The sequence below is a fragment of the Paroedura picta genome, chromosome 3 (genome assembly GCF_049243985.1).
Source record: "Paroedura picta isolate Pp20150507F chromosome 3, Ppicta_v3.0, whole genome shotgun sequence".
Lineage (NCBI taxonomy): Eukaryota > Metazoa > Chordata > Lepidosauria > Squamata > Gekkonidae > Paroedura > Paroedura picta.
The window spans coordinates 69,588,496-69,611,407 of NC_135371.1; the positions used below are offsets into that span (position 1 = coordinate 69,588,496).

General features: G+C 44.0%; 1 protein-coding gene across 4 annotated transcripts in view; it reads right to left on the minus strand.

Annotated features, from left to right (window-relative positions):
* Positions 1-22,912, minus strand: part of HRH2 (histamine receptor H2) — a 107,166-nt gene that overhangs the window by 17,895 nt on the left and 66,359 nt on the right. Inside the window, exon 3 of one of the 4 annotated variants that reach the window (XR_013229154.1) lies at positions 12,953-13,097. The exons of the other annotated variants lie outside the window; for them this stretch is intronic. The gene's annotated coding sequence lies outside the window, so the exon portion shown is untranslated. The remainder of the gene's footprint in view (positions 1-12,952; positions 13,098-22,912) is intronic. 4 annotated transcript variants of the gene reach the window in all.

The window sequence follows — 22,912 nt, forward strand, 5'->3', positions numbered from 1 at the left end:
GGGCTGTGCAAGTTCTCTGGAAAGTTCTTTGAGTACTCTCGGGTGCATTTCATCTGGACCAGGGGATTTGAACTCATCCAGTGCAGCTAAATGCCTCTCGACAACCTCTCTATCCATGTTAACCTGCCACCCAGACACTATCCTTTGGCTACAGCCATCTCTAGATGTGCCTAAACACTTTGACCTGTGGGAAAAAACAGATGTAAAATAGGCACTAAGCCTTTCTGCTTTCTCTGCATCTTTCGTTAGAGTTTGTCCATCCGCACCCAACAGCGGGCCTATTGCCTCCTTTACTTTACGTTTGCTCCTCACGTAACTGAAAAATCTTTTCTTGTTACAGTGGGCTTCCCTGGCCAATCTTAGCTCACTCTCAGATTTGGCCTTTCTGATAATTGATCTACAGTGCCTAGTAACCTGTAGGTACTCTTCTTTAGAGCTCTGTCCTTCCCTCCATTTCCTGAACATTTTCCTTTTCTTTCTTAGTTCCTCTTGAAGTTCTCTGTTCATCCAAATAGGCTTCTTAGAGCTCCTGCAGTGTTTTCGTATTTCTGGAATAGTCATTGATTGAGCATGCAATAGCTCTTGTTTGAGTAGCGCCCACCCTTCACATGCTCCCTTCCCTTCCAGCATTCTCGTCCATGGTATGACACTCATCATGTCTCTGAGTTTATTAAAGTTTGCCCTACGAAAATCCAACATCCGCGTCTGGCTACAAGCTTCCTTGGCTCCCCATCTCAAAAGGAATTCTATGAGGACATGGTCACTTCCCCCTAGGGTCCCCACCTCCTTCACCTCATCCACCAACTCTTGCCTGTTGGTCAGTATTAAGTCCAGTATGGCTGAACCTCTTGTGGGTTCATCTACCATTTGATAAATGAAATTGTCAGCCAGGCAGGTCAGAAACTTGCATGACTGAGGACGCTTCGCAGAGTTTGTTTCCCAGCACACATCTGGGAAATTGAAGTCACCCATGATGACAAGGTCCTGCCGTTTGGATATTTTCTCAAGCTGCTCACAAAGTGCAGCATCCACATCCTCTCGTTGGTCAGGCGGTCGGTAGCAGACACCAACCACCACACTGTTTGTTTTCCCCTTGCTTATTTTCACCCAGATGCTTTCCACTGTAGATATGCTCTCCTTCACTAGAATTTCCTGACAGGTAAGCCCTTTCTTCACATACAGTGCCACTCCTCCACCTCTTCGATCTATTCTGTTTTTTCTGAACAGTTCATATCCATCCACCATTACATTCCAGTCATGAGAATCATTCCACCAAGTTTCTGTGATGCCTACTAGATCATACCTTTCCATCAGCATGAGAAGTTCCAGCTCTTCCTTTTTATTGCCCATGCTTCGGGCGTTAGTATAAAGACATCTGAATCCTTTTACTTTTGGTTCCCTATGAGCTGGCCTTGCCGGTTGGGCTGCCTCCGATAGTTTTCCTTCCATACACTCCGTATGTTGATCGTCTCCTTCCCCTAGTGGCTTTAGTTTAAAGCTCTCCTGATGAATCTCCCCAGGTTCCTGCCAAACACATTCTTCCCCAGTTTCGATAAGTGCAGTCCATCAGGTGCTAGTAGGCCTTCCTCAAGAAAGCCTATCCCATGGTCCCAGAAACCAAATCTCTCCTGCCGGCACCAACTACGCAGCCAGTGATTCACCTCCATTATCTTCCTCTCCCGACGCATTCCTCTTCCATCCGCATAATAGTACAACAATGCAACAGTGTAATGGTGCAACAGGTCCAGAGCGCTCTGGTGGCGTTCTGGGAGGGGGGGAGCAAGGGCCCTTTGGTCGCTGTTGGTTATGCCTGGTCTCAACCAAATGCCTGGCAGAAGAGCTCCTTTTTGCAGGCCTTGCGGAACTGTTTTAGCTCCCTCAGAGCCCTGATCTCCTCTAGGAGCTCATTCCACCAGGTGGGGGCCAGAACAGAGAATCCTCTGGCCCTGGTTGAGGCCAGGCGGACTTCTCCCCCCCCCCCAATTCAAATATTTTATTGTGATATCAAACAAAATATCCATACCCATCACGAATCCATAAATTCATCAATCTAATATTCAATCACAAAATAAATACAAATATACATTCAAGACTTCTCTCCTAGTCCTAACAAATGAAATAGTAAACCTAAATCTGTGACATAACTATGCTTAGAACCTGCTGTTGCTATGTTAAATTTTACAAATCTTCGCAAAGTCTGGATAGTTTTTTTCATATAATTCCAAAACAATGTCCATTGCGTTGCATATTTTCCAAGATCGGGATCTTTGTAGATGGCAGACAATTTGGCAACTTCAGCATAGTCCGCCAGTTTTCTTAACCACTCTTCAGTTGAGGGAATATCAGGGCTCTTCCATTTAGAAGCAAAAACAATTCTGGCTGCAGAAGTAGCATACATAAATAAAACGCCATGATCTTTGTGGACCCTGCCCTCCAAAAAGTTCAATAGAAATAACTCTGGGTTTTTTTCAAAATTAAATTTTAACATTTTTTTAATTCCTCAAGTATATTCTCCCAATACTGTCTTGCTTTCTTACATTCCCACCACATGTGAAAAAAGTCACTCCTCTCCTGTTTACATTTCCATCATTTGTCGCCTATTTTTTTATTCCATTTAGCTAACTTAACTGGAGTAAGAAGTCAATGGTAAATCATTTTATAAATATTCTCTATAATAGAGTAACAAGGGGTGAATCGCATATCAAACATCCATAACCTTTCCCAAGTGTCCAAACTCACCGTGTTGCCAAAATCCCTAGCCCAAGAAATCATTACTTCTTTGACTTTTTCGTCTTCAATATTGCATTCTAACAGCTGCTTGTAGATTTTTGAAATTTCTTTACCATCCTGTTCTAATATTTCTAATATTTCTTGCTGAAATCTCGATTTTTGTATTTTCTTTATGTATTTTAAACAATTCTGCCATTTGATAATATAAAAACCAATCTATCCTATGATCTGAAAGGTCTTCTCTTGATTTCAGTTTTTTTACATCAATATAAATCAATTCCCTATAGGTATGCCAAATTTGGGGTTTCCTTTAATCCCCAAAGTCTTGACATTTCTTCCGGAGAGAGCCATAATGGGGTATAAGGTTCTATCCTGTTTTTATATCTCTTCCAGACTATTATTAAGTTTCTTCTTATACAACGGTCCTTAAACTCTTTATGTATAACATCTTTATCATACCAGATATATTGGTACCAGATATATTGGTACCAACTAAAACGTTTATTAAAACCTTCTAGTTACAACAATCTAGTATCTTTCAGAAGATACCATTCCTTTATCCATGTCAATGACGCTGCTTCATGGTAAAGTTGAAGATTTGGAAGGGAACAACTACCTCTAACTTTATCATCTGTTAATAGTTTAAATCTAATCCTGTTTTTTTCCCATTTCCAAATAAAATCTTGAATATCCTTTTGCCATACTAGATATGAGTTAGACATCTTAGAATATTATGATAAAAACCCAGACAAAGAAGCAGCAATAATATTTGCTGACGCTGAGAAGGCATTTGATAATATTTCCTGGATGTTTGTTTGTTTGTTTATTTATTTATTTATCATACTTATATACCACCCTCCCTGGAGGCTCAGGGCGGTTTACATCATAACAAGGAACAATACATAAAACAGTCTATAAAAACATGTAATAACCTTATACTAATAATTAATAATTGTAACCAGATAACAGTACAACAGCACAATATAACAGTATAACAATATAGCAGTACAAACAGGTCCAGGGCTTATTGATGGAATTCTGAGGGGGGGCGGGGTTGGAGCAGGGGCCCTTTGGTCGCTGTTGATTATGTCTGGTCTCAGCCGAACGCCTGGTGGAAGAGCTCCTTTTTGCAGGCCCTGCGGAACTGTTTAAGCTCCGTCAGGGCCCTGATCTCCTCTGGGAGCTCATTACACCAGGTAGGGGCCAGAACAGAGAATGCTCTGGCCCTGGTCGAGACCAGACGGACTTCTTTAGGGCCAGGGATCCTTAGCTGGTTGGTGGCGGTAGAGCGCAGAGCTCTTTTGGGGGCATAGGTGGGGAGGCGATCCCTCAGGTACACTGGGCCCTGACCGCCTATGGCCTTGAAGGTAATTACCAGAATCTTTAGTCTGATCTGGAATTCAACTGGTAACCATTGCAGCTGGTGGAGAATAGGCCGGATATGAGACGTCCACAGTGTTGCTGTGAGGATCCTGGCTGCTGCATTTTGAACCAGCTGTAGTTTCCAGGTCAGGGTTAAGGGCAGGCCTGCGTAAGGCGAGTTACAAAAGTCCAGTCTAGAGATGACCGTCGCATGGATCACTGTGGCTAGGTGTTCCAGGGCCAGGTAGGATGCTAGTAGTTTGGCTTGGCGGAGATGGTAGAATGCCAGCCGCACTGCCTTTGTGATCTGGGCTTCCATTGTGAGGGAAGTGTCCAGAATCACGCCTAGGTTCCTGGCGGAGTGAGCCGTAGAGAGCTGCACGCCATCCACGGTAGGCAGACGTGCTTCCTCGCATGGGCCCTTCCTACCCAGCCACAGGACCTCCGTCTTTGAAGGATTAAGCTTCAGACGACTCTGCTTGAGCTATCTCGTCACTGCTTCCAGGCAGCTGGCTAATGCTTCTGGGGGAGAGTCAGGGCGGCCATCCATCAGGAGGAAGAGCTGGGTGTCATCTGCATATTGATGGCAACCCAGCCCAAACTTCCATACCAGTTGTGCGAGAGGGCTCATGAAGATGTTGAATAGGATAGGACCGCTCCTTGTGGGACTCTACAAGTAAGTTGCCAGCGGTCTGATGTTTTCTTTAGGATGCTTAGGGCTGATCCTGCGTTGAGCAGGGGGTTGGACTAGATGGCCTGTATGGCCCCTTCCAACTCTATGATTCTATGATTCTATGATTCTATAATTCTCTCCTATTGCAACCCTCTGTCCACGATCCTGGAGGAAGGAGATCAGCCATTGAAGGGCTGTCCCTTGTATTCCAGCATCGATGAGGCGGCGAACTAGAAGCTCATGATCGACTGTGTCGAACGCAGCTGAGAGGTCTAATAATATCAGCAGTGCCGACCCGCCTCGGTCCAACTGGTGACGGAGGTCGTCCATCAGGGCGACTAGCACTGTCTCTACCCCATGGCCAGGCCGGAAACCTGACTGGGATGGGTCTAGGATCGAAGCTTCTTCCAGGTATTCCGTCAGTTGGTTTGCGACTGCCCTTTCTATCATCTTGCCCAGAAACGCTAAGTGCGAGACGGGCCTGTAGTTGTTAGGCTCTTGTGGATTTAGAGATGTTTTTTTCAACAGTGGACATGCCACAGCCTCTTTCAAACCCTCCGGGAATTCTCCTGTTGTGAGAGATAGGTTGATTATCTCCCGGAGGGGGCCCTTTATCCTTATGCCAGCTGTTTTTAAGAGCCAGGATGGGCAAGGGTCTAGTGGGCATGTGGTTGGCCTTGTTGTTGCTAGTATCCTGTCCACTTCGGTCAGTGTGAGTCATCTGAAGTTACTCATAGTTTTCGCCAAAGAGGGCCAAAGGGCCTCTAGTTCACTTTTTGTATCTAAGGTTGGAGGGAGGTCATGGCGGAGTGTCGAAATTTTGTCTGCAAAATGACTTGGAAATGCCTCAAAGCTGGTGTCCAACTGGCTACTGTTTTGTTGCCCTTCAATCAGGGCAGTGAGGGATCGAACTACCTTAAACAATTGAGCTGGACGTGAGTCTGGAGATGCGATGGTAGCCGAGTAAAAATTGTGTTTTACTGACTTCACCGCCATCTCATAGGCGTTCATCTGCATTCTATAAGATGTTCTCGAGGCTTCGTCACGAGTCTTCCTCCAAACTCGCTCTAGCTGTCTCAGTTCCCGTTTCTTGTTGCAAAGCTCCTCGGTGTACCAGGGGGCCCGCTTGAGACTGGGCCGGAGAGGGCGTCGGGGAGCTATCTCATCAATGGCAGTCAGCAGTCTATTATGCCAGTCACTGACCAGGCCATTGAGAGAAGTGCCGGGAGGCATTGGTTCCCGCAGAGCATTCAGGAATTTAATTGAAACCATAAGTCTCCGCGGGCGAGCTGAAATTTGCTCGGCGCTCAATTGAGGAGGTGGTGGGAGCCTTAGCCGAGCCTTTAGAGCATAGTGGTCTGACCATGGCATGGCTGTTGTTGTGACCAGATCCACATCCAGACCTATGCCGAAAATAAGATCCATGATGCTTGATGGGTGGGGCCAACAACAAATTGCGAGAGCCCTAGTGTTGCCATGGTTGATACTAGGTCCTGTCCAATTCTAGAGGACAGTAGCTCAGCATGGACGTTAAAGTCCCCCAGGACTAGTAGACTGGAGAACTGTAGCGTCCAGGCCGCCACCGCCTCTAGCAGGGTAGGCAGGGCATCTGGCAGAGCATTGGGCGCGCGGTACACTAGCCAGATGGCCACGCTCTCGGTTGACCCCCATCCGAGGCCAACACATTCAATGGCTGGTATTGACGGCGCAGGAAGGGCCCTGAAGGAGAAAGCCTCTCGGGTTAGGATTGCCACTCCTCCTCCCCGCCCCGCTGTCCGGGACTGGTGGAGGACAGAGAACCCAGCAGGGGTTAGGTCTTTGAGGGCAACTGTTTCGCCCTCCCTGGTCCAGGTTTCTGTCACGCACGCCAGGTCTGCTCTTTGTTCTGCAAAGTAGTTTTGCAGCATAGAGGTTTTGTTGTTCATTGACCTGGCGTTGCACAGCACCAGTGTCATAGGCGGGTTGTTTACCTTTGCCTCCACCGTAGTGTCGTGAGGGATGGGGCGGAGTCTGGAGGGGGCTCGAGTATGGTTGGTTTTCAGCCCCCTTGGTTTGATGTATCTCTGCCATCCGCTGTCCCTGCCTTTGCCCCTTATTATTGGGATCCTTGACCCTATCAAGGCCCCTGCTTTTTCTTCTTCCTCAGTCTTATTGGGCATTACGAGCTCTATGGACACTGTTGGTTCAATTCTTAGTTCTATGGTTTAGCTAGGGTTGTTGTTGAACCCCGGTTCTGTCCTTGTGTGTGTGAGTTTGTGTATTTGTGGGAGGTTGGCCCTGATTGCTTTTACAGCCTCTCAGGGCTTCCCAGTTCCATTTGTGTGTAGTTATGTGTTCGGTGTAGGGTGTGTATCATTGTGGGTGTCTGGAGGGGTAGTTCCGATCACCTGTTGTGGCACCACAGGGTTGCCCAGTCCAGGAGTGTGTGGTGTATGAGTGGCCTGTGCGTTATTTCATGTTGTATTGTGACTGGAGGTTATGAATTGGGTGGTGATCAGTTGGCAGTTAGGGTTGTTTGGTAAGTAGAGGGTAAGTTGCTAGGTTGGTTGGATTAATTACTTCAGGCTGGGTTCGAGTAACTTGATTTGTGGAATTTAATTGTTTAGTTGGTAGGGTTAATTGTTTTGGGTGGGTTGGGGTAGAGTTTAGATTGTTTGGGGTGGAGGTTAGTTTTTTATTATTTGGTAGAATTTATTGTTTTGGGTGGGTTTCGGTAGGTCAGTTGATGGTATTTAATTGTGTTGGGTTGGTATAGATTAATTGATGGTAGTTAATTGTATATGGTGGGTGGATGTGCAAGGTGTTAATTTAGTATGAAATCAATCAGGTTTAATTAATTGTATTGGTTTGGGGTAGATCTGTTGGTGGCAATTTATTGTTTTGGCTGAGTGGTTGGATGGGGATGTTGATTTAGTTTGGTTTGGTTGGGTAGATGGGTGGAGATGTTAATTTAATTTGGAGTCAATTAGGTGTGGGTTGGTAGTTGGTGAAAGAATTGGGTTATCTTTGTCTCCCTTTTTGATTCCCTCCCTTTTTTTTTTTTTTTGGAATGTTATTCCTTCGTTCTCCCTCTTCTTTATTTCTCTCCTGTCTCTCTCTTCCCTCTTTTTTTCATTCTTTCCCCTCTCCCCCCTGTTTTCTCTTTCTTTCCCCCCCTCTCTCCTCGTTTTCTCCTTCCTTCCCCCCTCCCCTCTTTTTAGTCCTTCTTTCCCCTCTTCCCTCCTTTTCCCCTTCTTTCCCCTCCCCTCCCCCTTTTTTCCTTCTTTTCCCCCTCCTCTCTTTTCTGTGCACATCACAATGTTCCCGCCTGATTCTTTTCGCAGTTGCTGGTAGTTTGGCTGGTGTCTTTTTTCCCCGCTCTCTCTCTCTTCTCTCCCCTCCCTTCCCCCCTCCGTTTTCTGTTTACAGATTTTTTCCCCGCTTGATTATCTTCCCGCCCTATTTGTTCCTGCTCAATTTCTGACAGTTTGTTTGACGTCCCTTCCCCCTTCTTGGGGTGGGGTTCTCTCCGTTTGAGATCCTCTCCCTTCCCACTTAATTTTCTTCCCGCTCAATTATTCCTGCTCAATTTGTAGTCATTTGTTTGGTATACCTTCCCCCTTCTGGTGCAAGCAGTGTCCGTTTGTGTCCTTCTCCCTCTCCCACGTAATAGGGATGTTATTCCCGTTTAGAATCCCTAATCGCCCGTAGGCCCGCGGAGGGTCTCTTGCAGCGGGCAGCCTCCCTTTCTTTGATGTTGACAGGCTGCCCTATATGGTCGGCTCCTTCCAGTCGCCTCCGTGAGCTCCGCGCTCCCCCGGCCGAGCTCAAAAGCCGCTGTCGCCTCACTCCATTTTTGTTCTGGTTAATTTCTAGTTGAATTGCTTACCGTGTCCGTCTTTTTTGTCTTTTTGTTGTTCTTGCTTGTTTTCGGCTTCTGTTTGTGGAGGTTTTGAGGTCTCGTTGCGTTCCTTTGAAGTTTCAGTTTCGTTCCTTTGAGGTTTCAATGGCTGAGTGGTGGGATTCTTTTAATTAATTAATTAATTATTATTTTGATAAATGTGGTTGCTTTTTGGTGGTTATTCTTGGGCTGGGCCTGTTTAGTCGCGGGAGCAGTCTGATTTCATGACTGCTCCGGCTGCCCTCTTGTGGATTATGAAAAAAATATTGCACAAGAGAGATTTAGGAGGAAATTTTATTCCAAGTATAGAGGCCATATATTCAGAGCAATGGGGAAGATTACAAATCAATAATGAATACACCAAAAAATGTCAAATTAAGAAAGGGTGTCCGCTGTCTCCACTATTGTTTATTTTAGTTTTGGAAACCTTATGTGAAGCTATTAGGTTAGATGATAGAATAAAAGGCCCTACAATAAGAAAACATTCTTATAAACTTCATGGATTTGCCGATGACCTAGTCTTCTTTCTAGAAAACCCCACTGAGAAAATTTTACCATTGATGGAACAAATTGAGAAGTTTGGGCAAGTTGCAGGCTTTAAAATAAACAAATCAAAAACTAGAATGTTGACCAGGCGGACTTCTTTAGGGCCAGGGACCATTACATTTATATTCCACCATTCACCTCTTATGGGGCCTAGGATGTGAGAAGAACCACTAGGTGCTCAAACATGTGAGTGTGCATGTCTTCTAAGAATGTCTAGTGTAAGATTTCCATGCAGGACCCGTTCCACACATATTGGATAATGCACTTTCAATGCACTTTAGAAGTAGTTTTTCCTGTTCCGCACAGGAAAATCCAAGTGCAAAAGCACATTGGAAGTGCATTATCCATCATGTATGGAGTGGGCCAAGATTTCCAAGCCGCTTTGCTTCAGCAATGCTGCATGTAACCTTCCAGCCATACCCTTGGTCCTCTTTACAGGAACATGGCTCTTAGCTTGATCACAGCCTAAGGGCTGCTCTTTAGAGAGGATCAATTGTAGCGGCTTCCATTACAAATACATGAGAAACTGTACAAGTAAAGCACGTAGAATTTTAGCCAGAACAATTTATCTATGAGGTTTGTAACAGATAACATATCCGCTTGAAACTAGATCAAGGTAGAGTCCTCTACCTCAGGAGGATATGATGATGCTACTGAGACTGCAGAAGGTGAAGATACCATCTGAATAAAGCAACATCTTTACACTGAGACTGCATACATAGCTGCTGTGATCCCCACAAATTGCAATGGGCACACACACCTTGGTTCTTGTTGATGGTTTTGTCACATAAATACGTCCTGGCTATGATATTAACAAAATGTTCATGTCGAAGCCATATATTTATAGGATTTCTCTACCACTCTCCTGAGCTGGATCAGGGCAGTATATTTATTAAGAAGACCAGGTTTTTATTAAGAAGAGGAAGAGCTGGTTTTAGCACACCATTTTTAGCCACCCGATGCAATCTCAAAGTGGCTTACAATTGCCAACACCCTGTGAGATAGGTGGGGCTGAGAGAGAACTGTGACTGGCCTCAGGTCACTCAGCAGGGCTTCATGGGTGGGAGCAGGGTATCGAACCTGACTCTCCAGATTCAAGGTAGCCACTCTTAACCACTGCACCAAGCTGGCTGTCTGCTGATGAGGTTATATTGATCTTGTACCATTAAATTCACCTGTTCTATTCCAAGGGGACAGATACAGTAATGGAGATCAGAGTGTGTCAATGGGTTCCCTTCTCAGGGCAAAAAAAACCTTGAAATGAAGACAATTTTGAGCTAGATGTGAGCTGAACTCTTGTTATCTGGTGATTTTGCTAATAAGGAAAATTAGCTACTTGGGTTAATGGTCTTGGACTCAGATCAGAGTCTGCTACGGGGATGAAGGGGTCCACAGCCCACTCCCAGACATACTCATTAAGTAGCTCTGCAGTGCAGGGAGGCTCTTTGCTTTCTTCCTTTGGCCATGCCTGGCCTTCATCCTTATTCAGAAAGCATCTATCAAATGCTATTGCCATCCTGACGAATGCATTTAAAGGTCACCGGCTGTCACATGAATACCCGGGGTCCAAGTGACACCTACAGTGCGAAACCTCATTGTAAGCCTGAAGAGGTGGCTTGATTGTGGCTTCCGCTGCAGGCTTAAGTGGTGCTGAGGAGTGAATCCATCAAAAGCTGAGTCTTCATCCCCCACATGTACTGAAACACCTTGCGCATATGATCTTGGGCAAGGTTATGACTGCACAATATGGAGCCAGCACAACAATTGTATCTGGCTCTTGGCAGCCAGGTGACCTCCATTGTTTTCTCTGTGGCACAATCAGTAAAGCAGTGGTAAAAGAGAAAAAGTCTGTTATCAGCGGGAGAGGGTCGTGGGCCGGTATGCAGAGGTGAGTCCGACCTTACCTTGCTAAGCCGTGCCCAAAGTAAATAAGAACTCCATTAAAGCCTGAAATTCTGACTGGCTTCTTATGACTCACTTTCTCCCACTATTATGGATTATAAACATCCGGGAGGGCAAAGAATAATGCCATTCTGACTGTACCAGGAGTCATTGCTAAAAATGGAAGCCATTTGCCTTACTGGACTTTTGAAAGGGGCTTACACAGATGTGTGATAAATGACAGGATATTTTGAAAAGGCAGCTGCTGAAATCTACCACCACCTCTGGGATGGCTGTAAAACAGCCAAACAACACCCACAGGAGTTGGCAAATAAAGAAAAATAGGAATGCAGGCAAGGACAGTCAATAGAAAATAACTGCTTGGCTGGCATTTCACAGCGAGGTTTCTTCATTGTAAGCTTAATGAAAGGAACCAATATATATTTTCCCAAGGCTTGATTGGCATCTAGTGCAATCTTAAGTAGAGTCACACACTTCGTAAGCCCATTGACTTCAATGGCTCTGCTTAGGAGTGCCCTGACAGTCTTTCTGTGTTTCCCTTTTCAGATGGAAGACCATAACAGTGACCCTACAAAGAGGAAGTGTGTAAAACTGAAAGGGCAGGGCTGTCAGTCGCAAGGTGATAAAAATCCTCCTTGAAAACAAGACCTATGATCCCTACACCTCACTCAGTTGTTCAAATACAGAAGAGGGAATGTGAAAACTGGCTGCAAGGCCAATTTGAGCATTTAACAGGCTTCATCTAGCTTCCCAGCCCATCCCAGTACTGGTGGGCCTGTTGCTTCTTGTGGCATGAATGTGTAGATATGAACCCATATAGGGGGCAGAAGTTATGAAATTGCCATCTTCTCATAAACAGATCCGGAAAAGCCAACATTGGTCTGCCACCAAATTTCTCAGTCTTTTTTCTAAGTTGTCCCCTTGTGCATCCAATACTGTACCATACGTGCTAATATATTCCGAATGTAGGGACAGTCACAGGGGGCACTTGTTGGAAAGCTCTGGCAGGTGGGACTAGTGCTTTCTCTCTATTTTGGATTACTTCCAGTTTCCGAGCCCACTCTTTCAATGAATCATTTTCCCTTTGTCTAATGCTGGATGCTTTGGAGAAGAAGAAGAAGAGTTAGTTCTTATATGCCGCTTTTCTCTACCCGAAGGAGGCTCAAAGCGGCTTACAGTTGCCTTCCCATTGCTCTCCCCACAACAGACACCCTGTGGGGTGGGTGAGGCTGAGAGAGCCCTGATATCACTGCTCGGTCAGAACAGTTTTATCAGTGCTGTGGCGAGCCCAAGGTCACCCAGCTGGCTGCATGTGGGGGAGTGCAGAATCGAACCTGGCATGCCAGATTAGAAGTCCGCACTCCTAACCACTGCACCAAACTGGCTCTCTATGGGAATTGGTCATTGTCCTGTGTCACAAGAACATGGAGGGAAGGAGGGGAACATGGGGGAAGGAGGAGATATCCCCAACTGCTTTTGGGGGAAAGAACTATAAAGGAGTCCAAAATGAGCAGACATGATTTAATAACTATTTGACAGACAGATTTTCAGTTTGACTATAGCTCTATTTTTATTCCCTTTTCTGTGATGTTCCTCAAATTTGGTCTCATACCTGTTTTTCTATCCCTTTTTTTTTTGGGGGGGGGTAGTGAGTGGTTATTGAGGCTTGATGTGCCATGCAGAAGTCCAGCATGTAATTCTTCTTGGGATGGTGGTATCAAACAGCTACTATAATAGTATCAGAGAATACACAGTGTATTCTACTCCAGGAATTTCTATTAGCCACAGAAGAGAAAAAATTCAGTTTGTCTACACAAAACATTTTAACTCTTTCTAGGTAAGGCATCCCAGGTACTCACCCAAATGGCCCTGCCTTTCATCTTTCCCCACAGAAAATCTAACTGTGTCCTTCTATGTGCAGTGGATTTTGGAAGAGGACAGTCAGAATCATGTCACCACTGTAGACAGCCTGGCCTGCCTGCAGTTTAGGGGAAGATCTCAGTGCTGAAAGGGTTAAAGGGAGGGAAAGAAAGAGAGAGAGATCTGTCAGTGACAAAAGATGACAAAGTGTTTAGGATATAGATGCTTTTGGCTATTATTCTTCTGGACCTCTGGAACACAATGACAAGCTTTGTTCCTTGAGCTCTGGTTTATATCCCGCCAGTTCTGAATTTGAGATGAACATGCCAGGAAAACCAGAACTACAGCATGAAATGGATTCATTTGCAACAGGCAATATAGTTACTTGTGCAGAGAAAATTAGTATTTGTCTCCTCACATCTGGCAGTCCATAGCAACAAGCTGTTGATCACCCCCAGGAAAAACTGTATGTTATCGTGGCAGACCTCATTTGTGTCCTGCTCTGTCTCTGTAAAGTGGATAGGGGAACAGAAAATGCAGCATAAGATACGTATGTTTCACCTAGAAACTACTGTTTCTCCCACTGAGGTTACTAAATTGGAAGAAGAGTGGTTGTGGGGTGCAAAGTACAGACAGGTAGCCGCCATGGTTTCTGTTCCTACCTGTCCATACTCGACTATAAACACCCCCCCCCACACACACACACACACACAATGGAATTAAATAGCAGACCCGGTATTAACAAACTGTTTGGCTGCTGTCTCAAGTGTGGTCCAAAATGATAGGAGGATGTATACAGTAAAAGACAATACCAATAAAAATGGATTGACATCCCAGACAGGATCAAGTTGATCTGAAAGTAATCACTGAAAGGGGAGTGGTTTTGGCCATTGTTTGTGGCTTGATAGTACAAGTAATATCTGAAAAAGAGGAAATACATGTCTGATTGCAACCTCCTCACTTGTATTTCCTTGGAATCTGATTGTGGAGTATTCATGTGAGCCCTGGGTGTAAACTACACGGAGCTTTTATTCCAACCCCAGATCGATTCAGTCCCTGCCCTCTACACAGAATGCGATTTCTGTTTGAATTTGGGGCAATTTTAATTTTCCTTCTGCAGCAAGAAGGATTGATCCAGAGTCACCCTACCTTTATTGTGCGATATCTCAGAGTGCTTTTAATCCTGAATATATTCAGAAAATCGCATTGTTTTGAATCTGGGCTCTCCTCCGTGGTAGAGGACCCGTGATTGGCTACAGGTGGTCATGTGACAAGCCTGCCTTAAAGGAGAAGGCCCTAAGTTCTCTCAACTTTTGTTGGCCTTGGATTTTTTTGTGTGCCTTCTTCATCCCCCCGCCTCAAGAAAAGAAAAGATTTTTTTCCTCCCTCCTCTGACTTCTTGGATCCTCTCCCCCCCCTTCAAGAAAACAAAGAGTCTCCATTTGCCCCCCCCCTCTTCTGAGCCTCCCTAACCACATGCAGAAGACTTTCCTGTTTCAATGGGGGGGGGGGAAGAGGAAGACTCGAGTTCAAAGCGATCTGAATTCAACAGGATTGACAATGGAATAAAAAAAGTAAGTGCAGACTCTGCCCTGGAGCCTTAGTGAGCTTTCAGTGATGAGAATTACTCACTCATTGTATTGTGGTAGGACTAAAAAGCATTTCCTTCAACCAGTTTCCTGTAGTAAAACAAAAAGGACTGCTGCTCATATAACAACTTGTGTACTCATCTCCTGATCATTTGGGGCTAAAACCTGGGATCACAGTCTGGCTATTTTTGTACGTGGAAGCTCTGCACATGTGAACTGACACCTGTCCATGGAGGACGTGCAGCTGCTGAGACAGGGCTGTAACAGTGGCAACGCTTACTGAAGCTGCTGCCTCTGCAGCTGGGGCTGTAGCAGGGGTGGGAGAGAGACTGTATATCTCCTGAAATTATGACTGATCTCTAGACTATATAAAATTTATTTATTGTTTATTTGTTTAAAACATTTATTCTCCTGGAGAAAACTGCTATTTTGAAAAGTGGACTACATGGCATTATCCCCTACTAAGGTCTTTCCCCCCTTCAAGGATTGATACTTTGTCATGGCGAAGGGGCTTACGTACCTCAGTGAAGCTATGAGCTATGCCATGCAGGGCCAACCAAGACGGACAGGTCATAACAGAGAGCTGAAGATCCACTGAAGAAGGAAATGGCCAACCACTCCAGTATCTTTGCTATGAAAACTCTACGGACACTACAAAAAGGCAAAACGATATGATGCTGGAAGATGAGCCCCTCAGATTGGAAGGTGTCCAATATGCTACTGGGGATGAGCAGACGACTAGTATGAGTAGCTCCAGAATGAATGAAGCGACTGGGCCAAAGCCGAAAGGACGCTCAGTTGTGGAAGGAACTGGTGGTGAAAAGACAGTCCGATGCTGTAAAGAGTTTTATTCCATAGGAACCCGGAACGTCAGATCCAAGGACCAAGGCAAGCTGGACATGGTCAAACAAGAGATGAAGAAGAAGAAGAAGAGTTGGTTCTTATATGCCGCTTTTCCCTACCCGAAGGAGGCTCAAAGCGGCTTACAGTCGCCTTCCCTTTCCTCTCCCCACAACAGACACCCTGTGGGCAAGAATCTCTCAGAAGAAATAGAGTAGCCTTCATAATCAATAAAAGAGTAAGAAAAGCAGTATTTGGATACAATCCCCAAAATGACACAATGATCTCAGTTCAAATCCAAGGCAAACCATTGAACATCACAGTAATACAGGTCTATGCCCCAACCACTGCTGCTGAAGAGGATGAAGTTGACCAGTTCCATGAAGCCCTACAACACCTTCTAGAAGCAATGCCAAAAAATGATTTGCTTACCATCATGAGGGATTGGAATGCTAAAGTAAGAAGCGAAAAGATAACCGGGATAACAGGCAAGTTTGGCCTTGGAGTACAAAATGAAGCAGGGCACAGGCTGGTAGAATTTTGTCAAGAGAATACAATGGTCATAGCAAACACTCTTTTCCAACAACCCAAGAGATGACTCTACACATGAACAACAGACGATCAACACAGAAATCAGATGGACTATGTGCTCTGCAGCCGAAGATGGAGAAGTTCTATACAGTCAGTAAAAACAAGACCAGGAGCTGATTGTGGTTCAGATCATCAGCTTCTTGTTGAAAAATTTAGGCTCAAATTGAAGAAAGTAGGGAAAAGCACTAGGCCACTCAGGTATGAACTAAATCATATCCCTGATGAATATACAGTAGAGGTGACAAATACATTTAAGGAATTAGATTTGATAGACAGAGTGCCTGAAGAACTATGGACAGAGGTTCACAACATTGTACAAGAGGTAGTAACTGAAACCATCCCAAAGAAAAAGAAATGCAAGAAAGCAAAATGGATGTCTGAGGACGCTTTACAAATAGCTGAGGAGAGAAGGGAAGTGAAAGGCAAGGGAGGAAGAGAAAGATACACCCAATTGAATGCGGAATTCCAGAGAATAGCTAGAAGAGATAAGAATGCCTTCTTAAATAAACAGTGCAAACAAATAGAAAAAAATAATAGAATAGGGAGGACCAGAGATCTCTTCAAGAAAATTGGAGATATGAAGAGAACATTTCATGCATAGATGGATATGATGCACCCTCTGGCCCAGTTGGTTCGGGGTTATGGGCTAGGGTGCCACCAATATGCGGATGACACCCAGCTCTATCTCCTAATGGACGGATGGCCGGACTCCCCCCCCCCCCCATATACATTTCCCAGGTGTTTGGAAGCAGTGGCTGGATGGCTCAGGCAGAGTCGCCTGAAACCCAACCCCCTCCAAAACAGAGGTCCTGTGGCGGGGCAGAAGAGGGCAGGATCAGGAAGCGCATCTCCCAAGTCTAAATGGTGTACAAATACCATCTACACCAGTGGTCAGGAACTTGGAAGTGACTTTTGATGCCTCCCTGTCTATGGAGGTTCATGTCACGAAAGTAGCCCAGATGGCTTTTTTTCATCTTCGCCAGGCCCGGCTACTAGCGCCCTACCTGTCCTCGGAACACCTAGCCACTGTGAACCATGCAATGGTCACTTCCAGACTAGACTACTGTAACTCGCTCTATGCAAGCCTACCCTTGACTCTGATCCGGAAGTTACAGCTGGTACAAAATGCAGTAGCTAGGGTCCTCACTAGGACATATCCAGGGCCCATATCCAGCCGGTACTCCGTCATCTTCATTGGTTACCAGTCTGTTTCCGGGTCAAGTTTAAGGTGTTGGTATTAACCTTTAAGGCCATATGTGGCTTGGGTCCTACTTACCTGCAGGACCGTTTGGTTGCTCATCCCCCTGCAGGGATCTCCGCTCTGCGGGTATGAATCTACTGACTGTCCCGGGCCCCCAGGATGTTCGCCTGGCCTCGACTAGGGCCAGGGCCTTTTCGGTGCTGGCCCCAACCTGGTGAAATGAGCTCCCGGAGGAGCTAAGGGCCCTGTCAGAACTACCACCTTTCCGCAGGGCCTGTAAGACAGAGCTCTTCCACCAGGCATATGGTTGAGGCCAGGGCAGAGCCCGGGTTCAATCCAAGATCCCTAATCCATTGGCCAGTCTTTCTCTCCTCTCTCTCTTACAGAATTAACGTCCAACCTCTCTCTGAACAAGCGGGGAAAGTGGGGAAAGTTATAGAATAGAATGCCATCTTTTTATTGTAATAATGGGGTATTTATGGGATTTTATGTGATTTTACTTTGATTTTATATTTTATTGTGACCCGCCGTGAGACCCTTTGGCGAACGGCGGTATATAAATCCAATTATAAATAAATGATAAAGCACCAAAATGGTAGGGACCTAACAGAAGCAGAAGAGACTTTTAAAAACTGGCAATATTATACAGAAGAACTATACAAGAGTGAGCTTAACATCCCAGATAACCATGATGGGGTAGTCACTGACCTGGAGCCAGACATCCTGGAATGTGAAGTCCAATGGGCCTTAGGACCTCTGAGCAACAATAAAGCTAGTGGAGGTGACAGCAATTCAGTTGAACTATTCAAAATCTTAAAAGACGATGCAGTAAAAGTGCTACACTTGATATGCCAGCAAATATGGAAAACTCAACAGTGGCCACAGGATTGAAAAAGGGCAATTTACATTCTAATCCTGAAGAAGGGCAATGTAAAGAACGTTCAAACTACCACACCATTGCACTAATTTCTCATGCTAGCAAAGTTATGCTCAAAATCCTACAAACTATTCCATGTATTGTTTATATGTTTAATGTAAACCGCCCTGAGCCTCCGGGGAGGGCAGCATAGAAATATAATAAATAAATAAATAAATAAATGAATGAATGAATGAATGAATGAATGAATAAACAAACAAACAAACAAACAAACAAACAAACAAACTAGCCTTCAGCAATATGTGGACCATGAACTTGTAGAAGTACAGGCAGGATTTCAAAGAGGCAGAGGAACTAGAGAACAAATTGCCAACAGATGCTGGATCGTTCAGAAAGCTAGGGAGTTCCAGAAAAATTTCTGCTTCATTAATTATGCTAAAGCCTTTGATTGTGTTGAGCACAACAAATCGTGGCAAGTTCTTAAAGAGATGGGAATACCGGAACATCTTATCTATCTCTTGAGAAATCTATATGCAGCTCAAGAAGCAACAGTGAGAATGGAATCACTGATTGGTTCAAAATTGTGAAAGTAGTTCAGCAAGGCTGTATACTATCACCTTGCCTATTTAACTTGTATGCAGAGCATATCATGAGAAAGGTGGGGTTAGATGAGTCACAAATTGGGATTAAGATTGCAGAGAGAAATATCCTCAGATGATACCACTCTAATGGCAGAAAGTGAGGGGGAAATAAATAGCCTCTTGATGTGGGTGAAGGAGGAGAGCACAAAAGTTGGCTTGAAATTCAACATCAAGAAAATGAAGATCATGGCATCCGGCCCTCTCAATTCCTGGCAAATAGATTGAGCAACAATAAAGCTGGTGGAGGTGACAGCATTCCAGTTGAACTATTCAAAATCTAAAGCCTTTGATTGTGTGGAGCACAACAAATTGTGGCAAGTTCTTAAAGAGATGGGAATACCAGAGTATCTTATCTGTCATGGAATAATAGAGTTCGAAGGGACCTCCCAGATCATTTAGTCCAACCCCCAGCACCATGCAGGACACCCACAACCCCATCGCTCATCCACTGTAACCTGCCACCCCCTTAAGCATTCACAGAATCAGCCTCTCTGTCAGATGGCTATCCAGCCTCTGTTTAAAAAGGTCCAAAGATGTAGAACTCACCACCTCCGGAGGAAGCCTGTTCCACTGAGTAACTTCTCTAACTGTCAGGAACTTCTTCCAAATGTTGAGACGGAATTTCTTTTGAATTAATTTCATCCCATTGGATGAAACACTGCTCCATCCTCTATATGGCAGCCTTTTAAATACTAGAAGATGGTTATCAAATCCCCTCTTAGTCATCTTCTCTCCAGGCTAAACAGACCAAGCTCCCCCAACCTTTCTTCATATGTCTTGGTCTCCAAACCCCTCACCATCTTTCTTGCCCTCCTCTGGACACATTCCACTTTGTCTACATCCCTCTTCAACTGGGGTGCCCAAAACTGAACACAGTTCAAGTGAGGCCGAACCAGAGCAGAGTAAAGCGTTACCATCACCTCCCGTGATCTGGACACGATACTCCGTTTGATACAGCCCAAAATTCCATTCGCCTTTTTAGCCACTGAGTCACACTTGACTCATATTCAATGTGTGGTCTTACTAAAACTCCTAGATCAGTCATGCAACTTTCTGACCAGCCTGGCTGACACAGTAATGTAATTTTCTGACCTTTCTGACCTGCCTGGCTGACAATTTCATATATCAAATGATAGATGAATCCACAAGAGGTTCAGCCAAACTGCACTTAATACTGACCAACAGGCAAGAGTTGGTGGACGAGGTGAATCAGAATCAGAATACCTTTATTGGCATAAAATTGCAAAGCATAAAATGAAATTTTCAAACAGTTTCACATGTAAAATCTATCGTAAAAGATTTTCATTTAAAATTGCCAGTAAAAATGTTGCTACTTTTATAATAGTTGCTCTGTCCCTCACATTTAATATCATTTTAATACAGTGTTTCTCATTAACACAGCTGAATTTCAATTTCTTCAGATGATTAGCTAACGGGCGACTAAATACTTCAAACTTAGGACACACCAGAAGTATATGGTGCAATGTGTCAGGGACACTACATCCATGTAAACAGTATCTCTCCTGAGGAGGGATCTTCAAAAATCTACCTCGGGTGACATTTGAAGGAAAGATGTTTAAGTGAGCTACTAGAAATGCTCTTCTTAACTGGTGTGTCTCCAAAATTTGGAGATACATGGACATGGATTTGTAAGATAACGGAATATCCCAGAAGTGGGGAGAACATACACTGTTGTTAGAGGAGCCCAGAATCTGTGTATCCTGATCTTCTAGTCTCTGTGATATTAACTTTAGTATCGTCCTTTCATCTTGCATGCTAAGGGATGAGATGTCCAGACCCATAATTTGAAGTTTTTTTGACATTTTGCCCAGCCAGCTGAAAGAATAAGGGTCACTCAAAAGGTTAATTAACAAACTACCCGTTTGAGCATGGAAATGATTTTTTAACCAGTATTTAAAGGACTGAGACCAAGCCCGGGCTTCTAGACTCTGTTGGCCAAGTTCTGCTACAAGTGTATGATTGGCCACACAGTTTGGGACTCCTAGCAGATTTCTGAAAAAGAAAGATTGGATGTTCTCTAATTTATTATTAAATGCATCCATCCATATTGGTATTCCATAGAGTATCTGAGGAATTATTTTGGCATTGTAGATTTTAATGGCTGCTTGAAGGTTTTTGTTGCCTTTTTGATGATAAAACTTGGTTAAAAGGGACAACTGGCCTTTTGCAGATTTGATTGTTTTTTCTCTATGGTTGGCCCAACTGTTATTATAAGTAAAGTTTATGTCTAAATACTTGTAGTGATTGACCTGTTCTATATGTTTACCATTTATTATCCAGGGAAACCTATATCGGGTCTTTGCAAATACCATGATCTTAGTTTTTTTAAGGTTTATTTTTAGTTGATTGTCACTACAGTAATCTCCGAATGAACGGAGATAGCGTATTAGGCCAACTCGAGTTCTAGATAAGATAACTGTGTCATCTGCATATAGAAGAAGTGGAGTGGGTCTTTTGCCAAGAATTGGGGGATGGCCATTAACTTTGTTAAAATAGAGGGGTAAGTCACTTAAGAAAAGGTTAAATAACTGAGGGGCAAGGATGCAACCTTGTTTTACTCCTATGTTTATTTGAATTTTTGGTGTTAAATTTCCCTCAGCAGACTATTTGACTTGGCAGTGGTTGTTATGATGGAGCGGTTTTAATAGAAAGAGTAGACGCTGGTCTATGTCTAGATTGTTTAATTTTATCCAGAGTTTCTCTCTGGAAACTGAGTCAAAGGGTGCTTTTAAATCAATAAAGGCAACAAATAATTTGCCCCTCTTAGGTTTGGTGTATTTTTGACTTTAAAAAGCTAAAACAGTACAATGATCTAAGGTAGTGTATCCCTTCCTAAACCCTATTTGCTCTGGCCCTATGATGTAATTGTTGGATGTCCAGTTTATAAGTTTAGTGGCCAGATATTTTGCAAAGAGCTTACCTATGGCTGACAATAGACTGATGGGTCGGTAGTTACTCGGAAGGTCAATTTTTCCTTTTTTATATATTGGGGTTATGATGGAATTTAGCCATGAATCTGGGATTTGTCCTGTTTGGTTGATTTTTGTAAACAGATGTGCTAGAGGCACAGCCCACCAGTCAGCATAATGAATAATCAAGTCTGGAGGGATCCCATCTGGACCGGGTGACTTATGAGGTTTTAGAGATTTTATCAGTTCAGAAATCTCAGCAGGTTCAACGTTTGGCCAACAGGAAAAGGAAGAGGATTGTCCAATGGACAGTTGAGGGTCTAGTGAAGACGGTAATGTGAACAATGTGGAAAAATGGTCCACCCATTTGGAAGCTGGAATAGGACATACAGTTTTATTTGACTTGTTTGTTAAGGCATTGGTCACAGTTCTCCAGAATATCCGGTTATCAGATGAATTTAGTGCTTTGTTTAATGATTCCCAGTTTCTGTTGTGGAACTCGGATTTTTTTTTAGCAACAAGAGACTGTTACTCAGCTTTAGCTCTGAGATAGTGGGATTGGTTATCAAGAGATCTTGATTTATTGAATAGCCTGCAATAGTGCCTTAATAGTTTCTTTTCCAATAAGCATTCTTTATCAAACCAAGTAGGGATTGGGATATTCTTATTGGGAGGTTTTGATAGGTGATAAAAAAGCCCAATAACTGACATAGAGTTGCAAAATAGAGTTAATGGAGTCTGCTATAAGGAGCTTATGTCTCAAATCTTGCATTTGGGGGGAATTTATCACTTGCTCAATCTGAGAGATCAAGATTGGAGCCCAAGTTAATTTCCTAAAATTCAGGGGATAGTGTAGAGTTACAGAGTCTACCTTTTGATAGGAGTCTATCAAGTCTATCTTAACTGAGAGAATTAGAGGCATGTGGTCACTTTCTGTTCGACTGCCAACTACAAAGTTGCTGATCCGACTAATAAGGGACCAGGAGACACAAACGAAATCGATGACGCTGTTACCTCTAGTCGAAAGATGAGTATACTCATTTGAGTTTGGGAATTTTTTGAGCCATTTAGAATTTTTAAATTCATATCAGAGCATAATTTGATAAAATTTGTGCTCGCCCTGTTGGATTTTGGGTCTATTCCATGATAAAGAAATCTATTATTGATTCCTATTGAATTTGAATTTGTTAGGTGCTTGGTTCCTAGTCTAGCATTGAAATCTCCAATAAGGGCTAATTCAGCCTGTGGATGGTCTCTTTTGAGGTGAAGGAGGTGGGGACCCTAGGGGGA